The 20,039-nt window shown below is 43.8% G+C and overlaps 1 protein-coding gene across 6 annotated transcripts in view; it reads right to left on the bottom strand.

Annotated features, from left to right (window-relative positions):
* ANKEF1 (ankyrin repeat and EF-hand domain containing 1) overlaps nucleotides 1-20,039 on the bottom strand; it is a 349,443-nt gene that overhangs the window by 263,557 nt on the left and 65,847 nt on the right. For 3 of the 6 annotated variants that reach the window (XM_069608309.1, XM_069608311.1, XM_069608312.1), the window contains exon 2: nucleotides 1,860-2,128. The exons of the other annotated variants lie outside the window; for them this stretch is intronic. The gene's annotated coding sequence lies outside the window, so the exon portion shown is untranslated. The remainder of the gene's footprint in view (nucleotides 1-1,859; nucleotides 2,129-20,039) is intronic. 6 annotated transcript variants of the gene reach the window in all.

Raw genomic sequence — 20,039 nt, 5'->3', positions numbered from 1 at the left:
TTATATTCGAAGTACCAAAAAACAGAATCTCTAAGCAAGTCTATACAAAATTAGCACTCTCTACCCAACACACCCAGAATATACTAAAAACACAAACCACCCATCTCTGCCAGAGAAAAACACAATAAAAACAGACAGATTTGCTACAGAATATGGGCTTGGTATTGGGAAAGCATGAAAAGTTTAATTGTACCAGTAAGCCAAAGTGTTCAAGAGTGATAAACTGTGCCATTCACCTATCCTTTTAAGGAACTCTCGCGACCCTGTGCTTCTGAACGTGGGGAGGGGAGTTGTTACCTAAGCCATTCTGACATTTTTTTAAGACACTGTTTTTCCTTTTTATATCCCCTTTGCACATTTGTCATTTGAGAAGGAGGGCAAGGTTAGTTTCTTTTAGTATAGGCCTTTTTATTTTGAATAGACTGACTTGGACTAGTTTGTCATTTGTTTAATGGTCGGGACTACTCCCATTCTAGAGTTAGGGCCAGTTAGGAATTCTCCCAACCTTACAAAAATATTAAATAAATGTTTTTGAAACTTGCATCAATTGTGTCTGTGTCTACTGTTGATGCCATGCCTTCCTTACAATGGGCCTCATTACACGGTAGGTGGTAAGGTTTGCCGGTACCGGTAAGGGCACCGGTAAACCCTTACCTCCTTACTACGAGGTCCCTTTGCGGGACCCGACCTTAACAGCTGGTGTAGACCAGCCGTTAAAGTTGGGACCCGCAACGGGACCTTGCTGCTAATTACGGTACCGCTACTTGCGGTACCGTAATTAGACCCTTACCCATTCCCATTGAGCCCTATGGGGCAAAAATGGGAATGGGGGAAGGGCCATGGAGAAAGGGGGAATTACCGCCCCGCCAACCTTGGAATGGGGTGGTAATTTCCCTTTCCTCCATGGTGGTACCGGCGGCAACCATGGTGCTAATAGCACCATGGTTTACCGCATTCCATGTAATGAGGCCCAATGTCAGTAGTGACCAATACCTTCGCCGAGATGTCAACCCAGATGTAAGCAACAACACCACTTTTTCAAATTTGTATAAACATAGAACAGTACACCTCAAAGATGGCTTATGTCTCATTGGCGGAATTCACCGTTACAGGTCTAATTAATGAAGATCACACTGTGATGCCTTTTTGAAATAGCAGAGTTTGAGCTTTACCCTATCAATGTCAGGTGTAGCATCGACCAAGTGGGAAACTATTGCAAAGATATATGTGCTCTGTCGGGAGTAAATCAGGTTGGTGCAAATCAGGGACAGGCACGAAGACGAAAATCACAAGATTCCACAAGTCAATAGCAGGCCAGTTCCTTAAATTGGTGCTTTAGCGCCTTATGTACATGGTAATGCTCACCCAAAAATAAAATATTCCCATAAATGATTACTAGAGTTTGGAATTGGTAAGCAGATTTTTGATAAGATCAGATAGTAGATGCTCGGATTTCTTTGGCTAGAGTGGAGGTGTTCACAAGCTGTGATGCACCAACTATATTTCCCAGCACATGATGTTCCTTTGACATTTTGCCTCAACAAATGTAAAAAATAATGTAAATGCCGAAATACAAAGGTCTCGAGTAGACGTGCAGAAGAAAGCAAAAACACAATATTGTTAAACATTTCTGGTGGAAAAAATTCAAATTCATAAGTGCTAGTACTTATGCGATTAGGCTAGTGTGTCAAAAACATGATTTATTGTGTGGGAATAAGGATGGGTGCAAGGGCACTATGTGTTTATGGAAAGAGAAAAGGGAAGACAAATAAACGGAGTGAGAAAGACCTATTTTATATAAATATGTAAGGATTGTCTGCATTCAATTTGTGTACACAGCAACCAGGACAGAACATTACCTTATGTAAATCTGCAAATTAGCACCAGGCACGATCATTTTCGTTATGACTTTGCATTGTTCTTTTCTTTTCCAAACAGAGGCTGGCCATGCCACTTTCTATGGGAAAAAGCAGTTCTTTCATTATGAAAGGACTGTTTACAGCGCAACATTTTGATTGAAGAGCTGACAACTTGCCATTAAGCAATATCCACTTATTCACAAAAGGAACGAAGGCCGGTTTCTCACACAAAGAGTCTGTGCGATCCTTCAGCATCCCATGAAGAGTATCTGAAAAGGACACATTGCACGTTTAATAGCAGCGAGATATTACAAAGATCAACAAACACAGCACAGCTCCTAGTGCAGTAACATTACATGGACGGTTACTCGTTAAGCCACTTATATATGTCACTGTAGTGTCCTGTTAAACAGGAACAGACTGCAGTCAACACCAGATGGGTCTTAAAGAGTTATGTGTCATGAAAACATAACAAAGTCTTAAGGACAATGTGGTGGAAGAAGCGCAGGCTCAGTGGCAGGAGCAGCCCTGGCATGAACGCTCTTCGCTCTGTGTGCCTGTCTTCTTCGGAGGGCTCCTTAAGGCCTGGAGCTGGTGATTTCCATCTGGAGAGATGATGTTTGCCCTTAGTCACCCTTGCTAGCCATGCAACTCTGCTAAAGCTCCTCCCACTTCCCAGTGTCCCTAACATAATGAAGTAGGAACCTGCACTGCTTATCCTCGGACCCCATTTTGAGGTGAAGCAACTCAATCCCCATGCCACCCACTGTGCATTTCTCCAGCTGCTGTCGAACACGCAACTATCACCATTCCATTCCTTTATAGCTTGTAACGCACTCAACGAATCCACAAATACCAATACTTTTGCCAGCCGGTTCTCCATAGCTCTAACCACTGCTATATTCACTGCTATCAACTCTGCTGTGCATATGGTGACATTATCTGATAACATCGCCTTTTTAAACTCCTCTTTCTTCTCAAAATAGTAGGCCATACCTACTTTGTGCTTATCGGGTCCCTGGATCTATTGCTATACACTTGAGCACCTACTTTACCCCCCACATTTCCTCTCTATGACCCTTCTTTTTCACCAATACCTTCATGAATTCTAAACAGATTTTCAATTTCATGCATCATCCATATGGGAAAATATCAGCATTCTCCACAATCTGTAACACCTCCACCCCCAAATGCCTCACTAACCTATCAGCGTGAAGCCCAAAGTTCTCCCCTCTTCTCTTCTCTTCCAGCTTTCACCTGTGTACACATCCAATTAAACTCCAGGCACTTTTTCACTGACTGCCACTGACTGTATGAGTGGCTATTAAAACCAATATTTAACACACAATTCCACTGTCTTCAGGTCTAAGTGCAAAACCCATGCCAAGACCTTCATGGCTTCAGGTGGTGAAGACCTTGCTGTGCCTGTCACAATTCTCAATGCTCTTGCCTGAACTCTATCCAGCAAACCAAGCTGGGTCTTGCTGTACCTAAGCTGCAGTTGAACCTGCTATTCCAACACACTCCTAACTACTCCAACATACAGCAGTCTAATGCTCTTTTGACACCCACCACCCCACTCCTGGCCTGACACAGCTCTTAGGAGATTAAGGCATCCTTTACATTTGTTATCATCCTGTCCACCTGTAAACGCTCATCCATAGACACTCCCAGGTACCTACATTGCGTCACTTGTTCCAAAACAATCCCACGCAGTTTAAGGTCCAGGTTTACTCCTGTTCTACGTCTATGAAACAGCATGCAAACTGACTGGATCATAAAACCCCATTTTGTGCACCATCCTTCCATGACATCCAATGTCATTTGCAACTTCTCCTGAATACTACCACCTCACTTGTTTCTCACCCATGGCACTCCATCATCCACTTAGAACCTGACTTTACATCCACATTCTTAGACCTTTCTTATAAGGCCATCCAATGCTATATTAAAGAGGACAGGACTAATAACACTGCCCTGAGGAGTCCCATGCTCCATGAGATATTCCTGGGATAATGCATCCCTCACTTTCACATGAAACACTATTTTCCAAAAAGTTCTTCACCCTGGAAAATAATTTCCCTCTGACACCTTTCTCCCACAAAGCATAGAGCAGGCCTCCTCTCCACACCATATGATACGCCTTCTCCATGTCTATGAAGATTGTGCCTGCCATTTCACCGCAGCTCAAGGCCTCTTCAATGTCTGACATCAGAGCAATCACAGCACCTCTAATTGACCTATCTTTGCGAAATCCATGCTGGAAAACACTCAGTTTACCCTCCGACCCCAGAAGGTATACCTGTCTTTCACATACAATTTTCCCCATTACTTTGCATAGGACAGACATCAGGGGTATGGGTCGATAAGACCCACAGGAATCGGGTGGTTTCTCTGGTTTCAATATCGGGAGGATGATAACCCTCTTCCACCTAAGCAGCATCGTCCCAATGGCCCACACCAAATTATACACTCTCAACACTACCTCCAAACAGTTATCCGGTAACTCCTGCAGGAAGACATATCGCACACCATCTTCTACCAGGCTAAAGTCCCTACTCCCCTTCAAGGCTCTCCATATCTCCCACTTATAGAAAGGCACTTCCATACAAGGCATCCACACCTCCACATTCGCCAACACACTCACATTTGCAATCATGAAATTGATATCTCTTGTCTAGCTGCCGGAGAATAATTACACGTCTTGTGCACACCCGCAAAATGTGCCCCTAAAGCATTTGCTTTACTACAATCATCAACCAATTGACGCCCGTCAACAGTAATGAGCGGGATCTGATAAAACTGTCTTGCCTGACGTGACATATGTTTAAATCTCACCCATTTGTGCGCCATACTTGTATCCCAAGAAATAGTACTGCAATATTCCCTCCAATAATCTCTTTTATGTGACCTGATTACATGTATGATCAAAAGCGCTGGCCTTTTTATACACCACCACATCTTCCACACACTTGAAGTGCAAGGCCTTCTGCCGTTTCCTCTTCCTATCCCTTTCAGCCGCCGAACATTCCGACGACCACCACCGAACCACTGGTTTCCTGAACTGTTTTCTCTGAGCCTGAGCCAATTCCTCCACTACACTCTGAAACAAAGGCACTAACGCTTGATCCAACTATTCTATTATGGAGGGCAAGTACTCTGTTCTCCACCTTCTCCACTGTCAACCAATAAATCAGTGGACCTTGCAAAAAACCTCACCTAGTCAATTGTTTTAATTTTACAACCCTGGGGAGGGCAGAACTGGTCGCTATTACCATCCTGACATTTACCTCCAGCACAATAAATCCACAATCGCTCCCCATCCGTTTTCACCTTTCACACGCACTGATGCACCATACTCGACGAAAACCAGGTCAAATCAAGGCAGGGCCCTTTGCCTGTATTCACGTCCGTCCTTGTATATTCTTTAGAGTTCAACAATACAAAATGACACTTTTCTGCCATTGCCTCACGTCGTTCCCCATTCATATCTGTCACAGGACTGTTCCATAAGGTATTATGACTATTGAAATAGCCACAGAATATAAGCTTGCCCCCTTGATCCAGGGCGCACTGTAATGCCTATAAGTTCAATTTCCACATCAAACTCAACATTTAATACCACTCTTAAAATACCAACACCCCCCGCCTCTACCTACTGCTCTATGCTTCCGATACAACACATACCCTAGAACGTGAAAGTTGAGACCGCCTCATCTTCTTTCAGTAACTCTCTCACCAGCTCCTGTCCATTTGCCAATAAACTCCTGACATTCCACTGCCACAATTTCATACCCCTGGACTTTCTCGAGGGGCATCCCCTCCACTCATCATTCTGTGCACATCCCTGTCTGTGAGATTCCGATGCATCTTTTCGGCCCTCACGACTACAATTTGTCAGATTTCAACTGACACTCAGCCGCCATGTTTATGGTCCCTTTAAACCGCAGTGACACAGTCAGAGCTAGTGCCTGCATCAGACGTTTTTCTGCCCAACCGCCACACTTCCAACACCCCCTTATCTTGTGTACTAAGAGGGACTCCATGCATCACGCTTTTGCATGTAACTCCATACTGTTCCATCACAGTTATAGGGTGTTTCCCAAGGCTAGCTAAGTCCAAATCATTATTCCTGTTTTCCTCACCTAGACCGTTTGCCAACAATCTCCCTCCACTTATCACCTGCACAGACTGCACCTCACCAATTCCTTGGGTCTAATGCCAGCAAGGTCTTTATCAGGCTTAGCCGACTTAACGACCACTCGCCACTCCAAATCAACCTCCACTGGCTCCTCCCCAGTTCCACACCTGCTTTCAGATATTTCACCTTGCTGTCCATTACCTGCCCTCCCAGCTTCCTTAACCTTCCTATCCACTGAGGGGCCTACTGCGGGACTGCTCATTAGTACCAGCCCCTTGCAATCCTTCCCTTCTTCCCTTGACACTACTTCCCAATGGAACACCTACTGAAGTGTTACCTCCGCCTCCCTCTCGCACCAGCAGTCTCCCTGTACCACATTCCCGTTTAGTTCCTCTTTTCCCACTATTTCCACCATCTTCCTTTTGTGCCCCCTTGTCTGTCACCCCTCCACTATACTCTTCCATACCGAGCTTCCCCTTTTTATTAAGAGGCTTTATTAAGAGCAGCAAGCAGAGCTCCTTCTGCCATGCTTTCCCCAATCGTCCCACAGCAGCCCTGTCAGTGAGCTAGACGCTTCACACAGGGGGCGAGCCGTGGCCTAAGGCAGGCAAGTCACAGCCACTCAGCCCCCACCGTAACTGCAGCACTTAGTTTTCTCTCATTTTCTGAGAGAAACCAATCCCCTCAGCCTCTTTCCCGAAGTGCCAGAGGCCCCCATGCGGCGCACTACGGAATTGAAGCCAATTCACAACAGTCCTTCACCTGCCTCATCCGAAATGGAACCATGCCTGTCTTGCCATCTCTGTTGCAAGCAAAGCATTGCACATGCTGTGCATGCAGGTCTCGTTGCCACACCCTAATGCAGTGGTCTTCAAGCTGTGGGGCTACCCCCCCAGGGGGCCCAAAGGATATCTAGAAGTGTGCTAGTCTCTTAAAAATATGGAGCACAGTGACTGCTTTTAATAGAAAATATTAGCAGACTTAGCATCTGGAGGGACCCAGCAACAATATAATTACTCTTGTGGGGGGCTCCACAACTGTATAAAGTCCGGGAGATGAGGCACAGCACACTATTCGCTGATCACCACATACCGCCTTTTCTAAAAGTGTTTCTTGATGCTCAGGAAACTAAATTCCTAATCCTTGTATCAACTGGGCATTTCTCTATCTCGTTTATGCTTGGCGGGTCTTGTGTTTTTGTTGCTCAATTCTGTTGCTTGGAATTGTATATAGTCTGATTCACTTTGGTGCAGTTGAATTAAGGCGTTTACATCTGTGTCAGTATCATCCGCGATGGCCATGTCTTCTGCCATTGGAAACTGTTCAGTTACTGTGTTGTGTCCATGGTCAAAGCAGTAGTACAAAGTTTGTAGCTCATCTTCCACTGTAATTTCACATTCTCCTATGTTGTCAGGCCTTAAAGTGTTCTTGCAATACAATGCAACCTTCTCTTGGTTCCAAACGCTGCTATTGTCAGTGAGCACATAGATAGTTCCCCTTTTAACACGCACCGGTGGGGAGCTATATTTTGACATGGTATTGTTAGCCTTATTGTTGAGTTTGATCTTGACCCCATCGCTTCCCGTATGTCTTGGGAGGATAGCTCAGGGGCAACATGCTCACCTTGGAAGCAAGGCAACATGGAGCAACACAGGTTTGATCCCCGGGTCCGCGCTTAGAAACCTCTGGGTATTAAGGGCGTTATAAATAACCCATCATATCATATATGGATTGCTGTGCGCTGGTCATATAGTGACTTTCTGTTGTGCTTGTTTCTGATGCTCAACAAGTTGTCCTAAAACGGTGAAGATGTCTTCTCTTATGTCAGGTAACCATGGCGGGCCCAATGTGGAATATACCCTCCTGCCTCTCATGATCTGGAATAGAGCGATGCTCGTGACTGAGTAGGGAGGGATTTGTACTGCAGCCCTTGCTTCCATGGCCCTGAGACAGAGTTCTCGATGAGAAGCTGCTGATAGCGAGAGGTTACATTTAATTAATCTTTTGGCTATTCCCACTTGGCCATTAATGCCACTTTGCCCTGCTTGATAATATACTGTTCCTTCAGGAATCAGTGTATCGCTCCATATACCACTTGAACTCAGTTATCGGTAATGAGCTGCGAGGACATCCTTCTCTCTGAAATATATGTCTTTCAGGGTCACAGTGCTCAGAACGAAATGGAGGTCTATCCACTCAGACAGGTAATCTACCAGGACTACGCATATCGTGTAGTCCAGCTCCTTATTCTCCAATGGTTCAATTAAATCAAACACTACTTTTTCCCAAGGACAACCTGGCATTTCAACATTCTGCGGCAAACACTACTTTTTGCCAGGGACAACCTGGCATTTCAACATTCTGCAGTGGTGCTTGCCACATGTTAAACCATTTGGGACTGGTGCAATGAAGGTGCTGATTCACCAATTGCGGGACTAAAGGAGGGTGCCCCGGGACACCCCCAAGGGGAGAAACAAGGGATCACTGGAAGCTGTAGCCAGCCCCTGGGACCAAGCATGGAGGGGAACAAGGGGGACACTTTGGATATAAAATAATATGGACACAAGGCAACCTGATGCGTAAATTCAAGGGAGGCAAAAGCGCAGGTAAGCGCACTCCATGGGGTTGCCGCAGGTGGGCCTCACATAGGAGGCCAGCTTTGAACAAACAGCCCACATGCAGCACCCAAGGGAGGGGGGAACCTAATTCAGGCTGCTCATTTCGAGCAGACTGCAGTCGCTGGGAACAGCACCGGCCAAAACAATCAAGGCCGGCGAGCCAGTCTCACGGTTACTCATGGCAGCTGGGGAAATGGACCTAATCTGGGGAGGCAATTGCATGAAACCAAAGGTGGTTTCAAATCGTTCTTGGCCGGCGAGTATGGGAATAAGGATGCAGGATGCAAGGGCGCTCCCAGAAGAGCCAATCAGATAGTAGGTTTTGGTGTCCCTGGAAAGTAACAAGCCCACAGTGTGTTCACAATAGTGTTTGCGAAGGTTACTATCAGGCAAGTGCCATGTGAATGTCTCCCTTTCCACTAGTTCAGGGTGTATCGTGTTCCTACCTTTCTAGTGCTGGCCAATGGCAGACGAAAAAAGATCCAGAGGTCAGTACAAATATGTTATTACTAATTGCAAACTGTTTGCGGGGTGGAGCGAGAAGCAATGTGACACCGCACTAGGAGGGCGATGAGCCAGGAGAGGGCAGGTCTGTTTTGGTCAAATCATGTCCAACTAATGTATGTCCAGCAATAGGGGCATGACCCATTCTAACCAGTTAGCTTCATGGGAACATGAGAAGACGGGAAGTACGAAGTGCAACTGTTTCTAAGCATACACACATTGTATTAGCGGTATAAAAGTACAGTCTGCTGTGTGCCAGTTTGTCAGCTCCCATTAAGCAGTTTTGTTCCACTGTGCGGTTTGATTTGTGCTTGCCCAGCTGTAATAAACACTTACTTCTTGCCTGGTGTATGCTCCTTCTTGGATTACTAATAGTAGCGGATCTAGTGTGAGCCCTAGAGGACCCCTAATACACTGGCTTGACATTTGTGGCAGTGTTTGATTGTTTTTTCTACTTCGTTGTCTATTTGAGGCTTTCAGTTATTTCTCTCAGACCCTTCATTTTGCATGATACCTAGGTGGCCTCAGTGAGCCTTTTTTTCAAGTTGGGTCTGAGCCTGGCGGCAGGAACTGCCTTGTTCCCTCTGAATACTATCTCATTTGATGTGGATAGATTTGCAGCTATTTGCCTAAGTGAAGGAGGAAGTGCTCTCTCATCAGGCCAGCCATTGGTGATGAAATGTACAATCCTTCCCAAGAATTTCATCTTTCTCGGTGGCAGTCTTCCATTCATCTTCACTGATCATTTGAGAACCTTTGCCACAAAGATATCCGATAGTGTTGCTGCCACACATTTGTCTTGGAGGAACGTGACAGTAGAAACCTCTCTGGTGGGAAGGCGAGACATGTGACTTCCTTACTGGCAGATGCTGTATGTTGAATGTGTAGTTTAGCTGTAATCTGGACAACCTGGAACTGGCTTACTTGGTGCACCCAGGGCTCATCTCATGTGCTAAGAATGTGTGGTATGTGAGTAGGTGGAATGTGTTTTCCAACGTGCAGTTGCATAAGTACTCTGTAGCCCAGGCAGATGCCAACAGTTTCTTTTCTATCACAGAATAATTCCTTTGCACTTGATAGAAAGACTGAGGTGAATGCTACAGTATGTTGGTGTTGTACTTTCTTTGCCCGAGTGTGGCTCATATCCCATAGGCACTGGCTTCAACTGTTATGGATGTCTACAATTTGAGGTTGAAATCTCCAAGCATGGGGCGCTCACAATGTAGAATTTGACTTTTTTCAAAGGCCTTCTGTTGGAGTCTAGCCTATGCATTTAGTATTTCCTTCTACCGTAGGGTTCCCAATTGTTCAGTCCTCACTGAAAAACATGGTACGAGCTCTTCAAGGCACAATGGTGCTGTAGCTTTCACAATTGCCATCAGCAAATTAATTTGGGGCACAATACCTCCTGCTGACAGGGTGTAGCCCGGATAGAGTGTGGAAAATGCATCTGTCCTTTAGCAGGCAAATGAAAGCCTGTTGAAGTTTCTAAAAGACTATTATGGAGTGTGGCTTTATGACTGCATCTGTTTGTCCAAATATCTATGCATCCATAGCTTAAAAGTACACCACAGTTTTAACGTCACGTAGCAAAGAGTCCATCATCCTCTGAAAATGGAAGCCACGGGGGACAATTCAAAAGGCATGCCTGTGTACCTGTATGTGCTGAATGGAGTGATGAATGCTGTGACTTGGAATTTGCTTGAAGCTTAAACTGGTGATGCTCTTCCTACATATCCAACTTGGAAAATACTGGGGCATCCCCATGTACCAGGATCAGTTATGAAATTCAGGGTAAAGGGTAACTGTCTTTAATTGCAACCTCCCTTTTTCATGCATATTTCTCACCAGAGTGAAACCGGACCACTAGAGCCACCTTTTTGATCGTGTGCACTTTGTTCATGCACTTTTTGTGGAAATGAATTCAAACTATTTATTTTCTATAATGCGGGGACACCCTCCAAGTCCCCCCCCTCACCCTGGCATGCCTCAAACCACACATATATATGTATTCATGTAATTGGGCAAATTTGACCAAACATGGACTAACCAAGTGCTCAAGTATAATAAGGTGGTGATCAACAAACATTTTGCACTAGAACAGGGAGCTGCAGTGCTACCTGACAAACAAGAAATGGGGGGATTTTAAATTCTTTACACATTTCCCATCAGCCTGATGCTAATATGCCGACTCATGCGTGGGGTGCTTACTAGTCTTCCTGGTGTAAGCAGCTCCCTCAGCCTTCATGACCACTGTAGTCTTTCGGGGGCAGGCAGAGAGACCAAATAGAATTGAAAAATAGGTCCAGCAGTAATGGGATCCATAGACATCCTTATTCCAATATACATTTTCTGGCCAGTACATTTGATTTTCAGAGCAAATCCATCACGTCTGGAAAATGTACCCATTTCCCATATGTCCTATGGGGCATGTGTGTGGCACTCCCGGAACATCTTTGGGAGCCTTCATGGGGCTAAATGTCACCTAGAAGGATTCTGCAGTTCAATGGCATGGCGTGAGTAGAGGGATTCCCATAGCACATAACACTACAAATTGTATCTTTTATCTGGGATGTAGGAGAGCATGTAAATATGGACACTTTTATTCAGCACTCTAAAACCTGCATGGAAATCCAAGCTGCAGAAATCCCCATGAAACAATACATAGCAAAAGAAGCAAGCAGCCCCATTTAGTTAAAGGCGTTTCATGCAAGCCCAACAAAGCCTGGCAGCTGCCTTGTAGTTGGGCTATAATATACCTTTATAGGCAAGCACATGTGTACTTTTAACCCAAAATAAGCTGCAGTTTGCATCAGCTTAAGGAATATAGAAGAGGTGTTTATAGTGATAAATAGATGATTGCCACCAGTTTACATTAGCTAAACACATTACATGCGATTTTGTGATTTGGTCAACACACACACAGACACACACACACACATATTATACCACTTAGCCTAACACAGCTTCAGTTTGCGTTAATTAAGAAAACATATAGGTAGAGTGCTTATATTAATGAAGAAATAATCGCTATTGCAGAACCTTAGCTAAATGCAGCACACATAGGCAAGTTAGATTTTCTTGAAGCACAAAACCTTCCTCTCAGAGCAGATTATTAGATGGTTCCTTCCAAAGATTGCAGTGATTTGCACAGCCAGAAGTTGAATGGTGCCCACTGATAGGCCGATGCAAAGAGAGTGAAAGCTTCCTCTGAGGTTTAGCTTGTGGCTGTGAGTCAGGCAAATGCAACTTAAAAAGATCCAAATCCCCAGAGTTTAAAGAAAAAGCAATGTACATTGATTAGCCAAGATGACGCAGGCGTTTCAAGTTCGCACAGCCTTGTTTTAGATGAAATATAACAATTTGTGTTCCTAGGCTAAAAGCATGAAGGTTGCCCTCTGGCAGAAAGTGAACAGCCACACACCTTCATAGAGATAGAGTCAGTACAGCACAACACTGCCAACCATAGGGCAGATCGCATTTGCAGAACTTTCTTTATGCCAAAAACACACAGTTATGCAGAAACACTTATTTCATGCTCAGCCCTAATTAAGAAATAGAAATCACAGACATTTGCACCTAGCCACTACAATGATGCAGGTAACTCATCTTGCATAAGCACCTTTACCTATGTAAATAGAATCCCATAGGAACTAATGAATTAGTAGAGCTGCATATACTCATGTAATGCTTTCTCTAATGTATTGGCAAAATAAAGACACTTTTATGGCAATATGCACTACACAAACAAATCCACATTCATGCCATTGTCAATGAGCACCTGTGCCCCATATTAGAATTACTTTAGACCCTTCAACCAGAATAATGTAATCACATGCAGATAATATTGAATGCAGCCACTTTCATGATAATTTATAGTGTACAAACATGTTTACATATGCATAGAAGCATCACTACCAACAAGCAATGCTTGAAAGCAGCAATGTCTCAAAGCATAAGGTCACACTCAGGACAAATTAACTCATGCAGGAAGAACAGGCTAGTAACCTTCCAACCAATAGAGTTGCAACTTGAAATTATATTAAGCAGTTCACATGATGAGAGCAGTATTTTGGTGCCAATTGCGTAAGTTCCTTGAGGAAGGAAATTGACTGTTATATTTGATGTGTCACTCTGTTGTAGCTAACCAAGCTGTTTGGTCTAATTGTTCATTCCACTTCCACTCACCCTAGAACAACCCATGGAAACTTACTTTTGACTGATACATGTGTCTAATGCTTCTGCCCAATGGCGGTGCCTGAAAAGAAAGATGATCTCACTGCTCAATGATCTAACTAGCTAGCACATCATCTACCACATGTCTAGAATAGGCCAATGAAATTCAATCACATATAATGCAATGCTTACCAGACAATCTCTATGAAGAAAGCTGTTACAAATGTGTTGCCTTTTGCTTTCTGAAAACACAATATAATCATGTACTGTTGAATGTCTGACGGATAAGTCCCTGTCTGGCAATCTATTGCAATACATTTTTGTTTCCTGTATCTGGTGCATGGCATTATTTTGGCTTTTTGGATTATTTTATTGCCATCAGAAGGGACATGCCTTACAGCAAGGTCCCTTTTCCCAGGAAGGTAGTGAATTGTATTATGGATTGGTCTTCTCCAAAATAAAGAAAAAGAGGGTACCCAAGTCAATTTTCAAAGAAATGACTTTCGAGTTTGTGTACGGCCTAGTAATATTCGTCATGGCGATGGAGAGTCATGTCCTTAAAATTAGATTTAGACCATGTGATGACTTATTGCCCAAAAACCTTGCACGCAAAGAAATTCACCGAAAATCTGACTCTGTTGCCCAACTTCATAGCCAATTATATGAATACTCTGTGTGCTCTTCTTTAAATTGTGAATCTATGGTTGTTTCAGTAAAAGGCAAAATTCATTAACCAATCCAACAATGCATTCTGTGCAAAATATTAAAAAATAAAGTTTTTGCAGTCACTAATAGGAACTGATGTAGTCTTTTTACATATCATTGGGGAATATGCTGCTCATGTACTAGAGCCAGCTTTAAGGCACATCATTGATAAGTGAGTGCAAAGATGATGGGGAGCATTGTTCTGGGGGTGAACTACACTACTTTCTGAGGTGAAGACAATCCTCTGCTGCCACTTTTATGTGCTCTCCAACAGACACAATCACCGTCCACTGCATCTACAGACCACCCATACCCAACAGATCCTTCCTTAGAGACTTCACAGACACCATGTCTCTCACCGACGCCAACATCTTCCTCAGAGACTTCAACATTCCTGGGAACCAAGAAACCAAGTCAATGAAGGAAGAGCACTACTGCCTTCTCGACACTCTGAACCGTACACAGTACGTAAAAGACTGAACTACTGGAAAGGTAATATCATCCACTGAATCATCACTGTTCTGGCCACCATCTGTTGCAGCTCTCCAATCCCGCTTAACTGGTTGGATCATCTGGCAATCCCCTTTGACACTAATCACACCACCGCAGTCAAGTACACCCATGGGAAACCCAGCAAAGGAGCATTTAGATAATTCAAAAACTTCCCATTGGAAGCTCTCACGGAAGACCTTGCCAACCTCCAATTGAGATGGACTGATCTACCTCAGACGAACCAGGAATGCGACTTGCTTTCCCAAGAACTCAACACCACCCTTGTATCCAACAGGAACGACCATACCCCGGTGAAACAACGTGCCCTGAAACCTAAACCTTCCACACCATGGTACACTCAAGAACTGCACCTTAGTAAAGGAACCATTAGAAAACAAGAAAAGATTTGGCAACAATCCTGTAGCACAATACCTCTATCTGCACATGTTATTCTGCACTACATGCAGACAACTGAATACCTCTTCCAAGGCCAACTAGTATCAAACACCATTGCCAATGCCAACAACGAAAGCAGAGCCCTTGTAAAATCCATCAATCATTGCATCAACCTCTCTCTGTGACCCACCCATACAGCACTCCATAGAAAAAGCCACCACAATCCTTTCTTTCTACATCAACAAAATCAGCATGATCCGCTGGACACCAATGTCACAACTAACAGCACACCACACATCCCATCTTACAGAAGCACCACTCCTTGGACAACATTCAAGACACTCACCATTGAAGACCTAACTGCCACGCAAGCATCACTAAAGGCCGCTTTGTGCACAGATGACATCCTCCCTGTCTCTGCACTCAACACCCTTCCAACTGAACTACTCCTCCCTTAGCTGCCAATCATCAAGAGCTCCATCACTCAAGGCACCTATGCATCAACCCTCAGGACTGGACATATCCTCCCGATTCTCAAGAATCCAACACTGGACCTCAAGACCTCAGCAACCACCTCCCCATCACCCATCTTCTCTTCCTAGATAAGATCCTAAGAAAGCAGTAGCCATAGAATTCCTCCAATACATCAACAATAACATCTGGCTTCAGACCCAGATGCAGCCTTGAAACAGCTATCATCAATGTTATCAATGATGCGCATCATTGGATCCTGTATCCCCACGACCTCTGAGCCACGATCGATACAGTAAAGCACTAGACACTCACTGAGCTGGTTCAAATCTTACCTCTCTAACCGCCATCATGGATAACTCCAAACAACTCTAATCATTGCCTGTGAAGTCCTGCATAGCTCAATCATCTGCCCATTTACCTATAACCTATACATGGAATCCTCCAGGATCCACACAACTTCCACATCCACGAATGTGCAGATGACATGCAACTCTACCCCACAATCTCCTCCACCAAAGACATCCTTAGGATAAAGGCCTGCCTCACATTGATCCAGCCCTAGATGCACAGTACTTCATTGAAGCTCAATACTCCTAAGGCCAGGTTCCTACTGCTGACCAATAACACTGAACATCCTGACACCCAGACCTAGCTATGAACCTCAAGGTCTTCAAACCCAGCTGACTGCCTGCACCAAGTCTTTTGGGTTCTAAAATGACAGACCACTCTCAAGAAACACATAGCAAGGAAGACACAAACAGATTGGTACCAACTTTCCCTCCTGTAGAAAATCAAGCCTTTCACCCTAGCAGACAACCTCTGCTCTGCTGTCCACTCCTTGGTCCTATCCCACCTGGATGGTGGTAATGCCCTCCTTGAAGGGTTTTTTGTCAATCTTTCACCACTGAGATTTGTCCTACATGCGGAAGCAAGACTCAAAGGACTCAGCAAATTCTACCACATCACCCTGACCTTCATCGAACTGAACTGGCTCCCGCTGCAAGCACGTATTACCTTCAAATCCGGCTGCATCCTATGTAAGGCTGTCATCTCAAGTCCACAAGCTACCAGAACTGAGAAGCTCAGCATCTCCAGAGGACTAACATTCCATACAAAAGTCAGGACATCATGTGCAGACTTGAACTCCACTGCTGCAAGAAGGAAGGACCCAGAAGATAAGCCATCTCTGTTTAAGACCTCATTCCCTGGAACCTCCTTACCTGTCTACACCAGACTCATCAGCTCGCTTCTGCATTTCTGGAAGAAGCTCAAGACACCTAGGCCCACACACCATCTGCTACCCATCTAACCTGAAACTGGAAGATCTGTCCTACCACCCTTGGTTGCTTGTAGATCGCTTGCTGCTAAATTGTCCAACCTACTCCTTCTCCCATTGTTAGCTCCTGGCTTCCTTGTATTGATCCCTTGCAATCGATTTCTCTCACCATGTCCTTCCCCCCCTATCGCTTGTAAAGCACTCTGTTGCTTCTCGGAGCTAGGTCTGCGATCAGTAAATACAATAATAACGATGATGATATAATTATTATTATTATTACTGTTAATAATAATAATAATAATGAAATAATATATGGACTCTTTGAAAAACATTTCCAGGCCCACTTTTTGATCCCTCCCCACCACTGTCTGCAGCATATGACACATGTTTTAGAAAGTAAAATAACATAAGTATAGTGCATGTATAGAGCTCTGTGGCTCCAATGGGGGGGGGGGGGGTTGCATGCATTGTTGTTTACTACCAATAAACAGCATGAAGTGTTACTATGCAAATGTCATTAGGCAGCTAAATCCGAGATGGTAACAAAAGCGTTGAGACCCATATCCCAGATTTGCCACTGGAAGATACAGTGAACATGTTAAAATCATCATATCTCACTGTCCAGCATTATGCTGTCTTCTGCGAAAAGGTCTGTCCATTCACTTATTGACTGCATTTTTAAGCACAGTGCCTCTCTTTCCTTTCACGAAGGACATTTGAAGGGAAGGGGTTTTGGGTAGTGGAGAACCAACCCAATGTCACAGGCCTTTGGCAATTCAGCACATTTAACACAAGCAACGTTTTGCTTTTCGTACAATTTTCTTCTGCACAACATGAATAACATTCTGCAAGCATGTGTGCTGGGTGTATTATGAGATATTTTAGGCGTCAACTGATTATTTGCCTGCTATTGTACTGTGGTGTATTAAATAGAGGGTCCGATAAAGCTACAATAATTCTCCTATAGTATCAATGGTGTTTATAATGTGATTTGCATAGTTTCCAAGCCATGTACCCAATACATGTAAGCATTGACGTAAAGCATGCACCCATTTGGGCTTGCAATATCTTAAGGTAGAAAACAAATATGATCATGTGCGGGAATGCCATATTCCCCTCAGAACCAAGGTGTATCATCCTGAGCAACTCATTCAATCACTTGGTCCAAAACCTGTCTAAATTATTACTAACTTAATCTGTCATAACAGTCACCACCGATGAGTGAAAATGTTTGCAAGGTAAGCAAATCAGAAAACCATCACCCCATAAAGGTTATGGTATGAAGCTGAAGTGTTAAAAAAGGGATACTGCGCCCCCTAATGTTAAAAAAAAGGCACTGCGCCCCCCTAATTGGAAGTCCGTGGACCCCTGTAGCAGCAATGTTCTGGAGGTTGGAACACTTCAAGCAACTATTGTATGTAACTATAAAACAGGAAAAGTCCAGACACTTTGCGCTTGGGGATGAACATGAATAGTTTCTGAATAAACAATATTTAAATTGAACCGCAAACAGTCCAAAATAATTTTTTGATTAGTATTTAATATATTGCTATAGCAGTTTCCCAAAAACGAAGTTATACAATACTCAATTAGCATAACCAATTTCGATAAGCAACATTAAAAAAACTCTGGTATATCAAAATGCGATTATACAATAAATCTCATGGATCATTGCATACTTTTACAATTACAAATCATTGCATTGCAATTACAAATCATTGCATACAGTAAACAGTGCATACTCTTTGAGTATGCAATGATCAAACTCAACAGCAACTCATTGGACAGCACGTGCCAGAGTTTCGCCCTTCTGGGCTTTGTCTAGGTAGCTACAAAAATTATAAAAATGTCCTACACACATGTATTTGAATAGTACATTCGTCTGCTAATGGTCCCCCTTCAAGATATGATTTTCTTTGTGCATATTTCAAGAAACCCTCTTGGTCTTGGGTCTTCCGTGTAAAATGTTGGCAGGGTAAGCAAATCAGAAAACCATTACCCTATAAAACTCTCTACAGACTTGAAAGGAGGACCAGTGCTCCTCAAAGTTTTTGCCAGAGAGGCACGGTTTCTCATGTTTGTAATGTAGCAGCTATTTGAAGAAAAAGGGCATTGAAATGCCCAATAGTTCTTGTACCGCCGGTAGTTAGAGGAACAGAAACCATTTCGGTTCACCCACAAATCAATTATGCTCCTGCAAATGAATTCAGAAGACACTACAATCAAATGGGTTCCTGTTCTCAAAGCCCAGTGTTGTTTTCGTGGGATTAATTTTAATGAAACGCTATCATTTGTGTGTTTTAATAGGATCCAAATTAAAAAAGTTACAACGCACAATGTGGTTTTTAAATCTCTCGCGGTTCTGTGGAAGTGTTGACATCTGTGCCTGCGAGAAAGTGGTTACATTGAAAAAGGGATGTTCTTTATATGTGTCGTGTTCTTGGGTATCCAAGCGCCCAGCAAACGAAAAACGAAAGCTGCAATGGACTGTAGAAAATCTTGCTAATACATAAGAAATGCAACAGGCAGGGGATTCACAATGTGTTTTTTTGAGGTAGAAGGGCATGGCAATTAAAAAAATATGTATTTCAGTCCATTAGTGAAAGGCTTGAGGGGACATGAGAGAGAAACTACAGGAAATGGACTTGATAACCATTGTGTAAGTACCAAAAATGTTGCTTTTAAAAACAAGGATAGGTTGAAAACATGTGCTAGAAAACACTTTATTATTCACTGCATAGCTAGGTACCAACGTGCCCTGTCTCATACGTGACACCTCAAGCCAGTCCTATTGTTTCCCATTGCATGCTGGCACTTGTAGGTCTACACTTAGAGCGTAAACACCACAACTATGAGTCCCAGCATGCAATAGGAAAACGAGCACGGTACACAGGACAGGTTGCGCTGCTAACAAATAGTCACAAGGGAGGTGTATGATTGTTTAAGGGGGAGGGGCAAGACGAGGTCCCAGGGGCTAACTGCGGTTATGTTATTGTCTTCAACAGAAACCAACTGCGGACTTGAATGTGCCATGGTCTTACTCTACCTCACACAGGTTCTTCGGGAACCATTTGGTGATATTCCTTTCTAACAGCCAACTGCTCGTAATGGAGCGTGAATGCTGGTTTGCCCGAACGTAGTTAACGTTGTGTCAACAGTGGAGCCATACTCCTTTTCCTGTCAAATGCAGATGAAGAGTTTCCAACTTAGTAGACAAAAATAGGAAAATATATGAGATACTGCCATCAGCGTTGCTGTACTAAATAATGAAAATGTCTTCTTAGCCTCAGTAAACTGTGTTCTCCGTAAATCCGCTGGGATACCACCAAAGCTAATAGCGTTACCGCAACTCGGTCTGGCGCTATAAGCGCTGGATCCCGAGTTGCAGTAAGGATGTA

Source organism: Ambystoma mexicanum, chromosome 4q (assembly GCF_040938575.1).
Source record: "Ambystoma mexicanum isolate Mex_15411 chromosome 4q, UKY_AmexF1_1, whole genome shotgun sequence".
Classification (NCBI taxonomy): domain Eukaryota; kingdom Metazoa; phylum Chordata; class Amphibia; order Caudata; family Ambystomatidae; genus Ambystoma; species Ambystoma mexicanum.
The sequence above is the reverse complement of the archived record's forward strand: the minus strand, read 5'-3'. Positions and strand labels throughout refer to the sequence as shown.